Here is an 18,733-nt window from a genome sequence, read left to right as displayed (position 1 = left end):
CTTTGGCTGACGTCGATTACTTGCTGCTTTGGCTGACGTCGGTACTTTGCTGCTTTGGACAGTTGGGTACTTGCTGCTTCGGCTGGCGTCAGTTACTTGCTGCTTCGGACCGTTGGCGGGAGTAGTTGATGCTGCGGTGAACACCTGTGGCCACTAGGAGTCACTGCACTCTCCGTCTTCTGATCGCGGCAGTCTTTTCCTTGATCGTTCCTCCAGTGCTTGGCAGTCGTTTTCTCCAGACGTTTTGTCCATGCTTGGATTCTTGGTGAGGCGTCAGTGCCTCTCCCCACGTCACTCTGGAAGTGGCGTCTGCCGACTCCTTGCTGGTGCGTGTGGTTTTTTTCCGTGCGTGTTTGCACACTTGCTTGCTGCATGAGATTCAATTCTCCTTGTGAGCTTTACTCAGTCCGTTACCCCTTGCTGCTGCTGATTTATTTTGTGTTGTGCAATGCTTGTTTTCTTTCTTATTGAGGCAGGTGCACTTTTCCTTTTGGCCACTAGATGGCGGTAGATTCCAATTTAGCAGCAGCCTGCCTTGTGGCTCTTGTCTTGCCTGTGTTGTGCACTCTACTGTCTGTCCCTCACTCTCAGTGCACAGGGGGCTGGAACTGCTGCAGTGAACTGGTGAGTCTCTGTCCATGGGTGCACAGGGCTGGAGCTGCTGCTGGGCACCGCGCTGCCTTCCTAGTAAGTCTGTCCCCTTTTCTTATTTACTGGTGGGGGCAGGAGGCATAGGTATGAAGGCAAGGTAGTTCAGTGGGTATGTGCAGGGGGGGGGGGGAAACCATGCTCAGTGTCTTGCTGGTTGTCCGTGCTCTTGCGCACACTAAAGTTTCTTTTATACACATTTTAAGTTTAATCTGGTGGCGCTGGCCGCTTGCAGGCACTTTGTTCCTCACATGGAGGTGGGGCACATTAGATCGCGGCGCTTCCTCATTCTCCTGCTTTCCCCTCCCAGCCCACGGCAGCCTCGGCAGTCCTCACGCGGGCGGGGGGGGGGGGTGTTGATGCTTCCCTCAGTCGCTCCTGTCACTCCTCCCTGGGCGGGGGCGCTCGAGGCAGGCCGCGGGTGGGCTCCGCCGGCTCTGCCTAATTAAATGTTGGAAGTTCTCCGGCCCTGCAGGCTCCACTCTCCGGTCTCCCGCCGCAGCAGCTTCAACTAGCACTCGCTGCGCGGCGGAGACCTGCCATGCTTCTCGCAGGCCGCGGTTGGGCTCCGCAGGCTCTGCAGTGTCTTTCCTCGCTGGGGGCGCCGCCGGCAGGTTGCGGGTGGGCTCCGCCGGCGCTGCTGAGTCTTTCCTTGCTGGGGGTGCCGCCGGCAGGTGGCGGGTGGGCTCCGCTGGCGCTGCTGAGTCTTTCCTCGCTGGGGGTGCCGCCGGCAGGTCGCGGGTGGACTCCGCTGGCCCGGACCACGTAGCGAGGGGGGTCGGGAGACGGTTAGCTACTCCGCTCCCTCCCCCTCGTTGATTATGTTAATTGCGGGTCCGGCCGCACTCTCCCTCACGCAGTCGCTTGTCTCTGGGCCCCGCCGCTTACAGTCACACACGCGGCGGGGGCAGGGGATGACTCAGGCAGGCCACGGGTAGGCTCCGCTGGTCCTGCTTATGATTGGGCTCAGTTTATTTAAAGTCACTTCGCCCCTGGGGCTCACCTTCGGCCGACGGGCCTGATGCTCTGTCGCGGCCTCCGCCCGGCCGGTACACCTCTCCGGGGGGTCACTGCTTCGCGGCCGTCTCAGGTGGGCTCTGGGCGGTCCGCTCATTCCTGGTGGCACATGTTGGTGGCGGCTGACGCGGGTGGCTTCGGTCGGCATGCTGTTAGCCTCTTGGTGGCTGCTGTGCTCCGACGTGCTCACCGGCTTCTCGGCTCGCTGCACCTTGCTGCAGGGGATGCCCTTCAGGCGGGCAGCTCTCTCCCCCTTTTCCTCAGTGTAGGGTAGTGGCACGCATGGGTTGCACTACCGACCTCGTCGCCATTGTAATGATGAAAGTGGAGGGCCTAGGCCCGCATGTCAGGCGCAGCAATGAGGGACACAGACACCAGGAATGGGTAGTATGAAAGGTCGCGAGCACTTGCGCTCGGCCTCTTTTATTGGCAGCGTCATGTGACACCATGACGTCTGTGGTGGGTGGGTGTAGAGTATGTTACATCACACTAGAACACTAGAACGTGTCCACGCTAAGACACTACAACCTGTGGTTCCCAAACTGTGCGACGCGGCACCCTGGTGCGCGGTTAGTAGCAGCCAGGGGCGCCGCGCACAATGTGGGAAAGATACCATGAGGCCGTGTGATGAGGAAGCTTGGTTTCAAGCTGTTGTGAGAATGTGGTCTCATAAAAAAGTGTGCATCTTTTTACACCCTACCTTTCAGCCTGAAGGCTGCAAGTAAAGCTTATTCCAGTCACAGCAAAAAACAGCGTTGAGTTACAAATGCCTCCTTCATAATCAGGGAACATGGTTTGGCCCAGGAGTGCACTGCCACCATACGCGCGTACGTGCTTTCACGTAGCTTCAGCATTCACAGCTATGATTGACTCGTGTTATTGCTGCCCGTGTTCTGCCACGCCTCTCGGACCCTCTTCACTACAAGTAGGTAAGAGGGCTGACACTGCTCTCTCATTGACTACATTTATTTTGAAATGTCGAGTTTGAAAGGGACAAAAATTAACAGTTACTGTTTAACAATGTGCAGTGGCCCGCAGTCTTTTCGGACAACAGGACAGCATTCTTAATGAGCACGGCAGCTCGCAAAACAGGTGCATATGTATGAAATTTCTGGTGGAGTAAAGCTTCCTGGGGAACGAGAGTTATGTGGGGGGATTAACAAAGACTCGTGACATTTCCAATCAAGAGAGAGATTTCAAAAACTGATTCAGATACCTTGGCGTATTGCCCACACCATTTGTTTGTCGTACACCTAATGTTTGTCTGTAACTGTTTTTAAAGTTTTATGTTTATGAACTGTAAATCAGTCATATGATAAATGAATATATAAAACGAAAAAAAGAAATATATATATATAATACAAATGTTATAAAAAGAAAAAATATTTATATAAATTTCATACTAAATAAAAGAAATAATCCGATTTCAAGGTTTTTTTGGGTGATGAATTTACTGACCACTGGATGTAATTTTTATAACAACTTACAGTGATTGCTATATTTAGCTTTCTAGGTTCTGTACCTTTATGGGCTATAGACCGTTCTCAATCAGATACAACTTCACACAGCACGTTAGTTATTTATGCTGGCTGTTGTCCTCGCACTTTGTTCTTGTGAAGAAACGAGCACTGGATTTCATAAGCCAGAAATTCCAGTGGGCAAACTCACTGTGGAAATAGGGGGCCGTATTGCAGCCATGATTAATTGCCCAGTCTGATCCTCTGCCAAGGCAAGACAGGAAGCATGTAATAAAACTGAAATAACCGGTATCCTTTTCAGCCTCAGTGAAAGCAGTTTCTCATTCTTCCCTCCGTATATTTCTCCATATTAGTGACAATAGGAGACTGTAGTCACCAGCTCCAAAACGAGACTGCTCCTCTGTGCAAATCTTCAGTCAAAGAAAATTGGGAAACATCCTTTACAACACAACTTTTACCACGCAGTGCCTTTACGACACAACTTTTACAACGCAAACCATTACAACGCATTGCGCTGGGGGGGCGCGCTAGGATAGGGAATAGGTTTAATTTACTGTCCAACACCTTCCCTACTATCCACGGGGACTGGAGTTGGAATAGTAAATTAAACTATTCACTATCCAGCGCCCCAAAGCACTATGCGTTGTAAAGGCATGCGTTGTTAAAACCGCTTTGTAAAGGCATGCGTGGTAAAAGCATGGGTTGTAACGTCATACATCCAATAAAATTATTTGCTATTCCCTCTTCATTGCTTAAGAAAGGCTGAACTTCAAATCTCTATTTTATATCTCAAAACTCTGTGATGCTTGAAGCTGTTTACTTTTATTAGCTATGTTGTTCAATACATTATTCAGAGAGATTGTGCTGCTCTTGTTAGTCATGCAGCATAAAAGATTAACATATTACATGCACATTCATTTATATTAAAATAGTAGCAAAAAGTAGAAGTTCTCTTGTGGCAGTCTTATACTGCAACATCTTCTTGGTGCAGGTATGGTACAAGAGGCCTCCCAAATTAAAAGAGTATCAGTACCTTATCTGGAACTGGTACTACCCTATTTCTTATACTAGCTAGCGCTTCTTTACTACCTTGGACGAGAAATCGCAGCGCTGATATAAGTTCAGCTCAGACTGCAGCAAACTGGGCATCGGAGAGGCTGTTAAATCACCCCAGACTGGGCCACATGTGTTTTATTTCTGGGAAGAGGAGTGCGGCAGAGGGATGAGACATACATGAAACTAAAAGTGACACCAAGACTTTCAGTCTGAGAAAACTAGGGCAAGTAGCAGGTGGAAGAAGGAATACACTGGGTAAAACAAAGTGTGAAAGAATCAAAGGGGGAAGAGAAGCAAAGCAGAGAGAGGGGAGCAAAAGAATCTCCGAAGAGGAAAGGCAGCAACAAGAGGTGAAGAAACTAAAAGGATGAGGGAATCAATAGAACATGCTTTTAGCAGACTTTTTCACAAAGCGTCATTAACTGACCATAAAACAGATACAGCAGAGGTTGCAACAATGCAAGCTTCCTTTAATGCACAGAACAGGCAAACATATAGCTGCTCGTTGGCTGTTTTTTTAGCTGTTAATAGTGCATTCTTGGGCTTGTAGTTTGTTTTTTTTACATTCCTTCATCCCAATTAATTTTAGGGAGAAAATTGGAAGTACTCCCGACGTCAGGCTTACATCCCCCCCACCGGAAAAAAAATGGTGGGGAGCCACGGCCAACTGCCAATTAGGTCAAGGGAGCCACAGATCTAAAAAGTTTGGGAACCACTGGCATAGACAGTGACCAATAGCGCTAGCCTTTCTCTTAACCTGTGAGTGATTTCAGATTTCTCAAATGTCTATTACTTGGTATCAAGGAAGAGTTCATTATACATTATAATACAATTCAATTTCAATTCAATTTATAATCTTTATTCGGTTCTTAAAAAGACACCATAAAAGCACAGATACAAAATACACACATAAAATACACACATAAAAAGCTTTTAGTGTAACACATAAATAAATCACTAAATACGGGAGTCCTTGATTAAAATGTTCGTGCAATTTGACTCATCATGGGAACAGGCAAATGTCAATGGTCAATTTTCTCTAGTATTTCTTAGTCTTATCGCTACACGAATAAAATTTATGGTGCAAAAGAGGGTATATGCGTCCTCTGCTTCCTGTAGGAATCTCAGAGCCGTTCTTGCATGTTTAGGTTTTATGTCTTTCAAAATCCCCACCAGGAACTTACGTCTAGGCATAGTATAAAATGGGCAAAATAGGACGAAATGAAGGGTATCCTGCGGAGACCTGTGGTCGCAGCCGCAGGTACCCTTCTCCGCCAGTGTGTGAGTAAACCCTGCCGGGACCGCAAGAATATGATGTAGCATGTTTAGTCTGAACCGTGTCATGACAAAGCGGTCCTGGGCATTAAACATGACTCTTAAATAAGGTTCCATTCCATGCTTTGCTGTGAGTTCGTTATAGGTGGAATTTGTGGGTTTACAATTTTCTTTTTCTGCTCTTAATAGCTTGAGCTGTGCCAAGAAGAGGTTCTTTACCAATGATTTACTCTCAGGTGTTATGGAGTCTGGGGATGTGAAAAAGTTTATGCAATCGATTTCGGCTAGGGATTTCTTTACATAGTTCAGCCAAGGGATGATGTCACCTTTATCTTTTTTGAGGCAGTCCTCGATGATTTGTCTTGTGAGGGCGGCCTCTGGGTTAGTCCATATTTTGACCCATGCCAGGAGGGGTTTAATTTTGATTTTATCTTCTATGAAGAGTTCTCCTAGTTCTTCATGGATTATGTGGGCCGGTACACTCTGAGGGACCTTCAAAATTCTCCTCATGAATTTGTTTTCTTCAGTCTGTATCTGCTGGGCTTTACTGTCCAAGAAGCCCCACACTTCTGCGCCATAGGAGACTTTCGCGCAACAAATTGCCCTGTAAAGGTTCAAGATTTGTTCCGGGGACCATTTTCCCAGTCTTTGCCCGTATCCCATGATAGCTCCTACTGAAGCTGCAAGTTTCGTAGAATGTTTTTCGACCAAGGGTTTAAAAGTGAGGTGATGATCAAATAGTACCCCCAAATACGAAAAGGTCTGGACTTTGTCGATTTTGTGCGACCCAATGTGAAAGGAAAAAGATCCTTTTGTAGGTTTTCCGACGGACATGATGTAGGATTTTTCCAGATTAGTTGCCAGGTCTAGTTTGTCCATAAATCTGACAAACCCATCAATCAGTTTTTGCAGGCCTAGGGGGGTTCTAGCAAGCAGAACCGCGTCATCGGCGTATAATAACACAGGTACCGCACGATGACCAATTTGGGGTGAGTCCACCTTGAGATTAAGCAGGTCTTTTTCCAGCGAATTAATGTAAATGGAGAACAAAAAGGGCGCAAGGATACAACCTTGCCTTACTCCACTTGTGCAAGTGAAGGGGTCGGTCTTCTTACCCTCTTGGCTATACCTTACACTAGCTATGTTGTTCAATACATTATTCAGAGAGATTGTGCTGCTCTTGTTAGTCATGCAGCATAAAAGATTAACATATTACATGCACATTCATTTATATTAAAATAGTAGCAAAAAGTAGAAGTTCTCTTGTGGCAGTCTTATACTGCAACACCTTCTTGGTGCAGGTATGGTACAAGAGGCCTCCCAAATTAAAAGAGTATCAGTACCTTATCTGGAACTGGTACTACCCTATTTCTTATACTAGCTAGCGCTTCTTTACTACCTTGGACGAGAAATCGCAGCGCTGATATAAGTTCAGCTCAGACTGCAGCAAACTGGGCATCGGAGAGGCTGTTAAATCACCCCAGACTGGGCCACATGTGTTTTATTTCTGGGAAGAGGAGTGCGGCAGAGGGATGAGACATACATGAAACTAAAAGTGACACCAAGACTTTCAGTCTGAGAAAACTAGGGCAAGTAGCAGGTGGAAGAAGGAATACACTGGGTAAAACAAAGTGTGAAAGAATCAAAGGGGGAAGAGAAGCAAAGCAGAGAGAGGGGAGCAAAAGAATCTCCGAAGAGGAAAGGCAGCAACAAGAGGTGAAGAAACTAAAAGGATGAGGGAATCAATAGAACATGCTTTTAGCAGACTTTTTCACAAAGCGTCATTAACTGACCATAAAACAGATACAGCAGAGGTTGCAACAATGCAAGCTTCCTTTAATGCACAGAACAGGCAAACATATAGCTGCTCGTTGGCTGTTTTTTTAGCTGTTAATAGTGCATTCTTGGGCTTGTAGTTTGTTTTTTTTACATTCCTTCATCCCAATTAATTTTAGGGAGAAAATTGGAAGTACTCCCGACGTCAGGCTTACATCCCCCCCACCGGAAAAAAAATGGTGGGGAGCCACGGCCAACTGCCAATTAGGTCAAGGGAGCCACAGATCTAAAAAGTTTGGGAACCACTGGCATAGACAGTGACCAATAGCGCTAGCCTTTCTCTTAACCTGTGAGTGATTTCAGATTTCTCAAATGTCTATTACTTGGTATCAAGGAAGAGTTCATTATACATTATAATACAACCATTATAGCTATGCTGGCTACTTTAACTTGCACTTTCTGACAAAAGAGTAGATATTGGTATGCTTTGAGGAGTATGGAATATTTTACAAATATAGATTATTATTATTGAGAGACAGGATGGCGTGCTTTTCTGATTCCTGGGGCTTAGCATGACATGCTGGAAATGGAGGACATTTGTAATAACTCACCAGACGTCAGGTATAAAGATTAGACTTTATTCTCAAAAAGGCTTCCGCCCGCACGACATGCAGGCACAAAATGGCAGTGAACTATGGGGCGCTCGAGCCACCAACTGTCAAATACATTACGTAGGCAGCAGCACGAGAACAGTGTCTCGCGCGTTGCTCACAGTGCGAGCGCGAGGCAGGCAAGCTCACTACATATCTCCTTTCCCTAAAAGGAGAAGAAAAGGAAGAGAAGAGGAGAAGAGAGAAGAACCAGGGGAAGAGAGAAGAACAGGAGAACAAAAGGGGAAAAGAGATTAATCAACGGAATCTAATAGGAACCCTTAAGGCTCTGGTGCTCCTCCTCATCACCGAGGATTGAGGAGCTGATGGCTGTACACTGGTACCACTTTGGAAATCATCACAAGAAACATTTTTAGCACAATTAGAGTTCAACAGCTTGTCATCAAAACTTTTAACTTTTACCACCTTGCTGACATTCCACCAGTGCTGTCCATTGACACGAACAGCATATCCACAGACTTTGTCGACCTTAACAATTTCACCAAACTTTGCATCACCTTTCTTTACAAACCCTTGTTTCTTAATCCTTATACAGTCTCCCACAGCAAATGCTCTGCATTTCACCCGTTTCCTTTCATCAAAGTATTCTTTCTGTTTGGATTGTGTTTTTTCATTTTTTCTCCTGACCTGTTCATCAATTTCTTGGGGAGAGGAATGGGATTTGAACCATTTGGACATCCACGCAGGCCTAAATTCAGTGCATGGTTTCCTGCCCCTGAGTAGTTCAAAGGGTGACACCCCTGTGGATGAATGTGGGGTGGTCCTGTAGAACCACAGCATGGCACTCACACTCTGGGGAACCTCTTTGTTGTGAACAATAGCCCATTTGACACAATCACCAATAACTCTGTTGAGTCTTTCCACCAAACCATTAGTTTGAGGGTGGTAAAGGGAACTTCTGTGGTGAGTGATGGCTGACTCTTTAAGAAATTCTTCCACTTCTGTGGACACAAACTGGACCCCATTGTCGGAAATGATAGAAAGAGGAAACCCTTCTCTCATGAAAATTTCTTTCATGAAGCAAATGATCTCTTTCGAGTCAACTTTGGATACAAACTTAGCCTCTGGCCATTTTGTGTAATATTCCATCATAACAATGGCAAATTTACACTGATGTGGTAAACTGTGGAATGGTCCTAGCACATCAATGCCAAGTTTTTCCCACGGCGCACCTGGAAGAGGTATAGGCGTGAGCGGGGGACAGGCTGTTCGAAAACTTTTATCACTAGAGGAACAGATAGTGCATTCTTGCACCATGGCATCAATATCTTTATCCATCTGAGGCCACCAAAAGTATTCTCTTACCCTATGCTTAGTGAGTGTGGCTCCGAGATGTCCTTCATGGGCTTTGGTTAAAAGTGTGGCTCTAATTTTCTCGGGGGGAACCAATTTCTCTGTTCTAAAAACTAGACCATCTTCGATGGAAAGTTCATCACTCACTTTCACATAGGGTTGCAACTCAATACCAACATTTCTTTCCCTCGGCCAACCTTGGACAATGTGTTTTTTAACTTCTTTCAGAGTTTGATCACTTTCTAAAGCTTCCCTCCAACCTTCTTGCCCCACAGAACATACATGTAACAATTCAACACTAGCAATAATACAGTCTTCACCATCATCATAACAACAATCATCACTATCCGGTGTGGTCTTGCTAGTGGAGGAGGGTAGACGTGACAAAGCGTCGGCTCTCACATTTTTGCCACCAGCAATGTGAACAACATCAAAATTGAATTGCAATAACTTGGATGCAAGGCGTGCAATGCGGGGAGTAGCACTGCGTCCTTTCGTATCACCTAGAATTGACACTAAAGGTTTATGGTCTGTTTGGAGAGTAAATTTGCGCCCCCAGAGATAATTTTTGAACTTCTCAATGCCCCACCAACATGCAAGAAGCTCTTTCTCAATCACGGAGTAATGGGTTTCCGCCTCTCTAAGCACCCTGGACGCAAACCCAATGGTATGTTCACTTCCACAAACATCCTGTGTCAAAACAGCTCCCAATCCATAGTTACTGGCATCAACAGTCAAAGTGCAGGGGACATCCTGCACGTAAGGTTTCAAAGCACTGACAGTGCACAATTTATCCTTGATCCAATCAAACGCTTTACTACACTCTTCATCCCACACAAATTCACTTTTGTCTTTTAACAACTTAGAAATGGGGCGAATGTTGGTGGCATAGTCTTGGATGAATCGTGAATAGAACTCCGTGAGGCCTAAAAGTGATTTTACTCCTGCTTTGTCTTTAGGAGCTGATGCATCTACGATTGCTTGGACCAAACTGGGTTTGGGTGTGACGCCTTCACTAGAAATGGTGTGACCCAGATATTCCACACTGTCTTTAGAGAATACGCACTTGTCTCTTTTAAGTACAACTCCATGCTCTTGGAAAATTGACAATATTTTAGATAACACTTGGTCATGTTCCTGCTGATCCTTGGCATATATGAGGACGTCATCTTGAAATATGGCAACACTTTTGATTCCTTTGAGAAGGTTGACCATGACTCTCTGGAAAACAGAGGCTGCCGACGCAAGGCCACAAGGCATGCGGCAGAATTGATACAATCCAGATGGTGTGTTGAACGCAGTGAAATGGCGTGACTCTTTGTCAAGTTCGATTTGGTGGTATGCAGAGGCCAAGTCGAGTTTGGTGAAAACTTTAGCCCCCGCAACTACACCTAGCATTTCTGTGATGTTGGGTAATGGGTGTGAGTCCACCCAAATCACTTTGTTTAAGCTGCGCAGATCAATGCAGATTCTGAGATCATTGTTTTTCTTCCTCGCTACAACCAAAGCCGAAGACCAATCTGAGGATTCAATCGGTTCTATTACACCTCTTTTATGCATAGACAAGAGTTCTTTTTCTAGATCATTCCGGATGCTGAAAGGTACACTCCTTATTTTGTGTTTGACAGGCACAGCATCATCCTTTATTTTTATCTTGTGCTTGAATCCTTTGATTTTTCCAAGTTCACCAGAAAATACTTTTGGGAATTTATTGAGGAGTTCTTCCACATGTGTTTGGTCACGAATAACTAAAATTTGTTCCTTTGCTCCAGGACGTAGCATCATACTGAACAAACCTTGATGGAACCATCCAAGAATGTCCAATCCATTGACAGTCACATAAATTTTCCCATAAATGTGCCTGTTTTTGAACACCAGGACATCTTCAAAATACCCTAGAAGTTCAATGCTTCTCCCTTCATAGGATACTGGTTCGCGATCAGGTGGTTGCAAAGGTCTATTTCCCCATTTCTCTTTGAATAAGGATTCACAGATCATTGTTATCCTGGCACCTGAATCCACTAAAAGTCTCAGATTTTTATCACCAACACAAATGATAGCATAAGGATCAACACAGTCATCAGGATTCCCTGTTATTATGTCTCCTTCTTTTACCACGAGAACCATGTCTTTAAGTTCACATAGGGCATCATCGCTGTCACTTTCACTTGAGTCCTTTATACATGCAACTTGGTTAGGACTTTTCTTGCTTGTCTGGCAGACCTTGTCAAAGTGCCCCAATTTGCCACATTTTCGACATGTGGCATTCCTCGCGGGACATGGCCTTCCACTTCTAGCATGTGAAGGATAACCGCACCTGAAGCAGATATCAGTTCTCTTGAAAAAATTGCTCTGCTGAAAATCTTTTTTTCTCGCCACATTTTTAAAGCGAACAGGAGTCACCAATTCAACATTTTTACTTTCAAGTTCTCTGATAGAGGATTGTGATGTTTCAATACTTTTTGCTATGCGGATGGACTCATCTAAGGTGGGATTTTCCAAAGATAATAGCTTCTGTCTGATGGATTTATCCAGGCATTTACTAATGAATTGATCACGCACTAGTTGTTCACTGAAATTTTCGAATTCGCATTCTGCAACCATTTTTCTCAAAGCAGTAACATACGTGTCGACATCTTCTTCTGTTTTTTTGTGCTCTCTTGAAGAACTTATGCCTCAGGACCACAACACTGGGTTGTTTGTCATACCTTAACTTAAGTTTTCTAACTGTGTTTTGGTACTCATCAGTCTCTTCACCACCTTCATCAATTACATCAGGTAAGTGTTTGAGAGTTTCTCTACCCTCAAAACCCAAAGAATGAAGAAGCAAAAATGTTTTCCTTTCAGCTCTAAACCTGTGTGCTCCAATGGCACCCAAATAGTTCTCGAAGGCATCAAACCATTTTCTCCATGCCACAGGTGGTTCCCCGGGAGTATCCAGGAATGGAGGCGGAGGGTGAATTGACTGCATCATTTATAATAAAGTGAAAATAGCGATGTATGTTATAATCTCCCAGCAACTGATCTGCTGAAAAGACACAACTGTGACAGAACTTGCACAGGGGAAAAGTCCACTGTGCTGGGGCAGCAATGTCAATTATATTGCTAACTTGTCATAAGTCTAAAGCTTGTGCGTGAATTCCCTTTGTATTTTGAAGTTATACTTCCCTTCCTGATGTATATAAATGTCGTGCTAATAAATACCGTTTCCTCAAATGAGTGAAAAACAAACCACATCAATGTTTTTTCTATGGTACAACACTGGTTCGTGCAGCAGAACACTTATTTTTTCGTTAAATTCCCATAGAGTTTGAGTACACGATGAAACGGTGACTTCCCCTTTAAGAAGACTAAGAGGCAGCCATCTGCCGGGAAACTGATGTGGTGGGCGTAGACTTCCACACGCTCGGCTTACATGAAAGTGCGCAGTCGCCTCAGGCAGGGAGATGAAGAGGGAGGTCCAGCGTCGTCAAGAAACAGCGCCGATTTCTCTTTACCGATGTTCTGTCACTGCGCAGGAGACACAGCAAGGCGTCAGATCGCCGGTCAATTTCACCACCACAAGCGTCAGATCGCCGGTCAATTTCACCACCACACGAGGTAAACCTTTTACTGCTTAAGTAAAATAAGCGGGTCCGTTGCGGAAGCCTTAGTCGTCGTCGCCAATAATGAGTGTAATAACTCACCAGACGTCAGGTATAAAGATTAGACTTTATTCTCAATAAGGCTTCCGCCCGCACGACATGCAGGCACAAAATGGCAGTGAACTATGGGGCGCTCGAGCCACCAACTGTCAAATACATGACGTAGGCAGCAGCACGAGAACAGTGTCTCGCGCGTTGCTCACAGTGCGAGCGCGAGGCAGGCAAGCTCACTACAACATTATTGAAAGGGTGTTAGGGAAGATTGGGTGAAAGTGGAGGGTTAGTAATGGAAGGTGGCTGAGAAAGGGCGCTACAGCTGTACAAGTTAATCAATCAATCAGTAGATTTGTAGAGCGCTTCTTGTCACCGTGAGGGTATCCAGGCAAGTGACATCAATATAATCACCTCCTCCTGGAGCAAGGAGTTTGTCAATGCTTAGAACACAATAAATGCAATGGAGCTAAAGGAACTAGGCCGAGAAAGCCTAGGTGACTAGAACGCTTACCTGAAATTCAACTCCATGTGTCTGTCTGCAGTATTCACGCAGCTTTGGGTACACTCTCTCCCTCAGAACTCTTCTTTCACTTTCAGAATCTAGGAATAAAGTAGGAGCAATCCTTATCAAACATTTAGTGGCATGAAAGTGCTCAGAAGCCACACTCAGGAAGCAGGTTGGCCTCATAACCCATCCCATGGGATAAATATGGCGTGGGCGCTAAATATCGACCTCAGGATAGTGATTGGACACAATGTTGAGGAACAAATATCAAAACAAATATTGTCAGGTAAGTAAATCTAGATTTTCTAGACCTAACTCCAAAATTATATACCTGTGTGGTACATATATCTTCAAGGTACGTGGATGTGGAGTTAGGGAAAATACATCTATACTTTCCTATAGTTCTTACCTTTCGATATTTTTGTCCCTCGATATTCTGTCCTCAATACTCTTGCACCACAATATTTAGCGAGTCGATATTCACCAGGACAATCGATAAATATATACATAGATATAGGGACACTGAGCCAGAGCAGAGAAACAAAATATGCAAATTCCTGTTGTGCTTTCAGAAAAGAAAAAATGTTGTTATAGTACACCGTACACTGGAATGAAACGAAAATGCTCCAAGATATCACAGTCATCGTCTCATGTTGACAAAAGTGAGATCACTTATGTCCTTCCAATTCACCCTGTTGCTCTGGGTAAACCTAGCTACACAAATGCTTGTGTTTGCAGTAGTAGCTTTTCAGTGAATGGATATTGTGCATGTGCATTTGTTTGCACATGTTTGTAGTATGAGCGATCTACTGTTGTATCTCGTATATATTTTGATGACTTTGCAGCTCTCCTGGTATAGGTACATTGTGGTTGTTTGAGCATATATGTCTCCCTGAATCTTTGAGTAGGGTGAGATCTTGACACTTGTGTCTGAATGTCAGTGGATGAATCCTTGTGCACACATTTCCTATCAAGGCAGCACAAGAGCTGAGGCAGTGAGAGAACATGCGCTGGACTGGCACGGGAAGAGTCCAGCGAGCCTACATAACTCCCCCTCACCACCTTTCTCTTGATCCTCTCTCTTCCATCTCTCCTGACTCTGTGATAGATTAATTTTCTTCTCAGATTCTTGGCTGTCCAGATTCCCTAGCTCCTCTCAGAGCTTCCAAGCTCATCTGCAAGCCTCCTCAACCATGGCTCCTTTCAGATATCTGCAGACCTGGGCAACATTTGAATAGCTTAAGTGAAAACGCAGAATACCTGCAGCTTTATCATCCTTTAACTGCTCATTTGAACTTCGCCTGCTGTCTCAAGGGCACTAAAGAAGCTTTACAATTCTTGGGCAGTCTCACTGCCTCTTCAGTTCTTTCCACCATCATATCCTGATCACCGTGTTCAGCGCTCAACTCTCCTCTTTCTCCACCTCTTCATCGTCCCCTTCCACCCTCTTTTCCTTCCTCTCTGGATGCTCCACTTCTCACTCCTCTTTTTACGTCTCCTCTGAGTCTTCCGGCTCCTAAACTTTGGAATGAGCTCCCGTGGGACACTCATGCCTCTGATGCCCTATGGACTTTCTAGAAGTTACCTCTTCCTCCTCCGGACCAGCACTGGTGGTATTTCATGCATCTGTTTTCTTATTCTAATTATTATAACCTTGTTCTTTGGGGGAGGGTTTGTGGGTTGTAGGTTGGAGAGAGACAACAATAGTACTGTGTGTGGTGGATGAATCAGATATTAGATAAGGTTTGGGATGAGTCAAAGGGGGGATAGAGGAGGGAAGAGTCTAGAAAGGGTTATTAGTGAGATCATAAAACATCACACTTGCTAGAATCTTCTCTCCTCTATCCCTCCTTTATTCTATTCAATCCAACTGACAGACTCACATGTCCACCGCTCAGATGAGCAACTTATATTTCCCTATACAAATCCACCACTAATTCCTTGGGTTCTGGAGTAGCGTGCTACTCGCCCAAAAGCACTTCAACACCTCATCAGGGGTAGTAAGCACTATATAAATAAAATTGCAATGCAATCAGTAATCCGCTCCGTGTCTTCCAATTTCTAATTTTACAAGCACTCACTTATGCATTATAAATACTCAGTGGCTGAAGATTTAGGTTCTTGCACGTCAACTTCAGGGGTTTTCAGAGACCAAAACCTCTTGTATTATCTTCACTGTGGCCTGAGGACAACTGGCAGAAGGGCATCAGTCTGGACACATATCCGAGAAGACCTGTCCACCTGGGCATCCTTGCTGATGCTGAACTCTCTTTGATCCCCAAGTCAAGGCAGTGGTGAAACCATCAGCTGAACTGGTCCAAATGACCCCGCCTAGAACTTCAGTCGAGCAAGAGCATCGACCTTCATCAGAACACGATTCGCTGCAGCTCTGTGTATGAGATATACTGGAGCAGAACACCTGAAACTCAAGACGATGCAAAGCAAAACACCAGAGCTCTGCCACATCTGGAAACAGACTATGGAAGGAGCTCTCTGAAAGATGTCCACTAGCTCCCAGTGAAGGGTGCAATTGACTTTAAGGAGCTTTACACTATGCACATTGTGTAAGGGGGATTAATAAACACTAAATGGAAGAAAACCTGTTTGTACTCGTTAGTCCCCATTATATTGCACTCGTGCACACTGGTGTAAACTGGTGCAAATGATATTTTCACTGGGGCCTTGAACCACCTGGTAATCACACAGGCCACAGAGTACATTACAGGCTTGAAACCTTGATTGATTAATTGAAATCTAAATACAGTTCTCGTCCACAGTCACAAAGAGAATGTTCAAGATCACACAATGTCCCAACATGAACGTTTACTGATGCAAGGAGCTCTGTGGGGACAGACAATGCGGGATATTTCTCAGTGCGGACCCCCAAATCCCGAAAACCATGTTTGTCCTCTTCTAAGCTGGGACGGCAGGTTCCCTGGAGCCAGTGGTGTCACAGGCCCCCAAAAGAGTAAGGGAAAAGCCCCTCTGGCACCTGCTTGTTTAGGAGCAGAAAACGTTATTTTCGTTGCTGTGGCACCTGTCACCCTGGTGCCACTGCACCTGCTGCACCATTGCTAGCCACGCCCCTGCTGGGAGCTGACGTCTTCCCAATCAGCAATTTAAGAGTATCCGGGATGCAGGAGAACTCGCTGCTGACTAATGAAAAAGTGATAACAGCAGAGGCAGGGTCTACAAAAACAACCAATCACCGTAAACTAGCAAACAAAGCAAGCAGAAGAACACACTTTCCCCATCGGAAACTGACCTCACTGCAGGCGGCTCCTGCAAGAAGCAGATTACACTATTTCAAGTAGACAACACAAGGAGCTTAAACAAAAGGCTTTATAGCGGTTTCCTCAATAAATGCAGCCCGGAATGCAAGCACTATGTGTTCATGTCTGCAGCTAGGACTGAACAATTCTGAGAAGCAACCCTGCCCTCTGCCAGCCCTGCTTATCTGATCCCACTCCAAGAGCCCAGTCACAAAGCATGTGTGTACCAAGGGGCTGATGTACGAAAGGGGGTTTCCCATTCTGTGTCGATGGGAAAATGTGTTAGCACAGGGCCCTAGTCACACAATGGCTGCACAGAGACATTCATAATCATGATTCATATATACAGGATTGGCAAAATGTTAGATGTCTAATGTGCATTTGTGAATGTGGCAATTCTGCAGGTATGAGGGAATTTTACATCCGTAAATTTCGTTTTGGGCGTAGAGGATCTTTCTGGGGGCCTACGTGGGAAAGTACCTTAAATATCTCTTGCAGGCAGCGTTCTGGAAAACACGCAAATTAAATATTATTGCAGGTAGATATAAGTGCCTTTCTAGGGAGAGAATGAGGAAAGAAAACTTACCATTTTTAGGTGTCGCCTACCTGAGTATACGCTAGCTCATTGGCTCTTGCTTGCCAGAGATATTGTGTTGGTGCTTGGAGCCCACCCATTGCCTACCATTTGTGGGCTTAATTGTCCCTCTCATTTGCTGCCTTCTAATTGGGTGCTGCTGGCTGGCATTCACTTCCTCCTCTTTCGGCTGAAGCATGGACCAAGTTTTAATTGCTTCATCTCAATCAGGGTCCTTCTGCTGCTAGTGCTGCGATTGAGGTACATTAAAAAATAATCTTGCTTCTTCCCCTCCCACACCTCTGTCTGTGCTGCTTCTTCCCCTCCCAAACCCCTCCATGATGCTTCCTCCCCTCCCGCCACTGGTCGTGTGGCTTCTTTCCCTCCCACCCCTCCGTCCATGTTGCTTCTTCCCCTCCCACCACTGGTCCATGTGGCTTCTTCCCCTCCCAACTCTCCGTCCACGTTGCTTCTACCCTTCCCAATCCCTTCCATGTGACTTTTTCCCCTCCCACCTCTCCGTCCACATTGCTTCTTCCCCTCCCAACCCCCTCCATGTTGCTTTTTTCCCTCCCACCTCTCCGTCCATGTTGCTTCTTCCCCTCCCAACCCCTCCATGTTACTTTTTCCCCTCCCACCTCTCCGTCCACGTTGCTTCTCCCCCACCCCCCCACCACTGGTCCGTGTTGCTTCTTTCCCTCCCACCACCAGTCTGTGTAGCTTCTTCCTTTCTACTATCCTCTGTGTTCCTCTTCCCCCTCACCCCCGTCTGTGTGGCTATTTTCCCTCCACTCTCCCCGTCCATCTTCCTTTTTTCCCTCCAACTCCTAGTCCATGTTGCTTGTTCCCCCAAACCACTATAAAGCAGAAAACAGGCATTTACAATGCAATGGTTTCACCTTTGGAAAAGTTAGAGCTATTGGCATTGTAAATGACAACATTTGTATTTATGTGTTGGTTTTGAAAACAGATAAATAAATGGCAGTGTCATTTACATTGCCATTAGCTTAATCTCGGCAGTCACTCTGCACTCCCTCTGCACTCCCTAGCTAGTCACTCTGCACTCCCTCTGCACTCCCTAGCTAGTCACTCTGCACTCCCTAGCTAGTCACTCTGCACTCCCTCTGCACTCCCTAGTCACTCTGCACTCCCTAGTCACTCTGCACTCCCTAGTCACTCTGCACTCCCTAGTCACTCTGCACTCCCTCTGCACTCCCTAGTCACTCTGCACTCCCTAGTCACTCTGCACTCCCTCTGCACTCCCTAGCTAGTCACTCTGCACTCCCTCTGCACTCCCTAGCTAGTCACTCTGCACTCCCTCTGCACTCCCTAGTCACTCTGCACTCCCTAGTCACTCTGCACTCCCTAGTCACTCTGCACTCCCTAGTCACTCTGCACTCCCTAGCACTCCCTAGTCACTCTGCACTCCCTAGTCACTCTGCACTCTCTAGCACTCCCTAGTCACTCTGCACTCTCTAGCACTCCCTAGTCACTCTGCACTCTCTAGCACTCCCTAGTCACTCTGTACTC

The 18,733-nt window shown here is 45.7% G+C and overlaps 1 pseudogene; it reads right to left on the bottom strand.

The window, feature by feature from the left end:
• LOC147693644 (NACHT and WD repeat domain-containing protein 2-like) overlaps nt 1-18,733 on the bottom strand; it is a 56,094-nt pseudogene that overhangs the window by 16,351 nt on the left and 21,010 nt on the right.

This window comes from Lissotriton vulgaris, chromosome 8 (genome assembly GCF_964263255.1).
Source record: "Lissotriton vulgaris chromosome 8, aLisVul1.2, whole genome shotgun sequence".
In the NCBI taxonomy this organism is placed as follows: domain Eukaryota; kingdom Metazoa; phylum Chordata; class Amphibia; order Caudata; family Salamandridae; genus Lissotriton; species Lissotriton vulgaris.
This window is presented reverse-complemented; position numbering and strand designations above follow the sequence as displayed.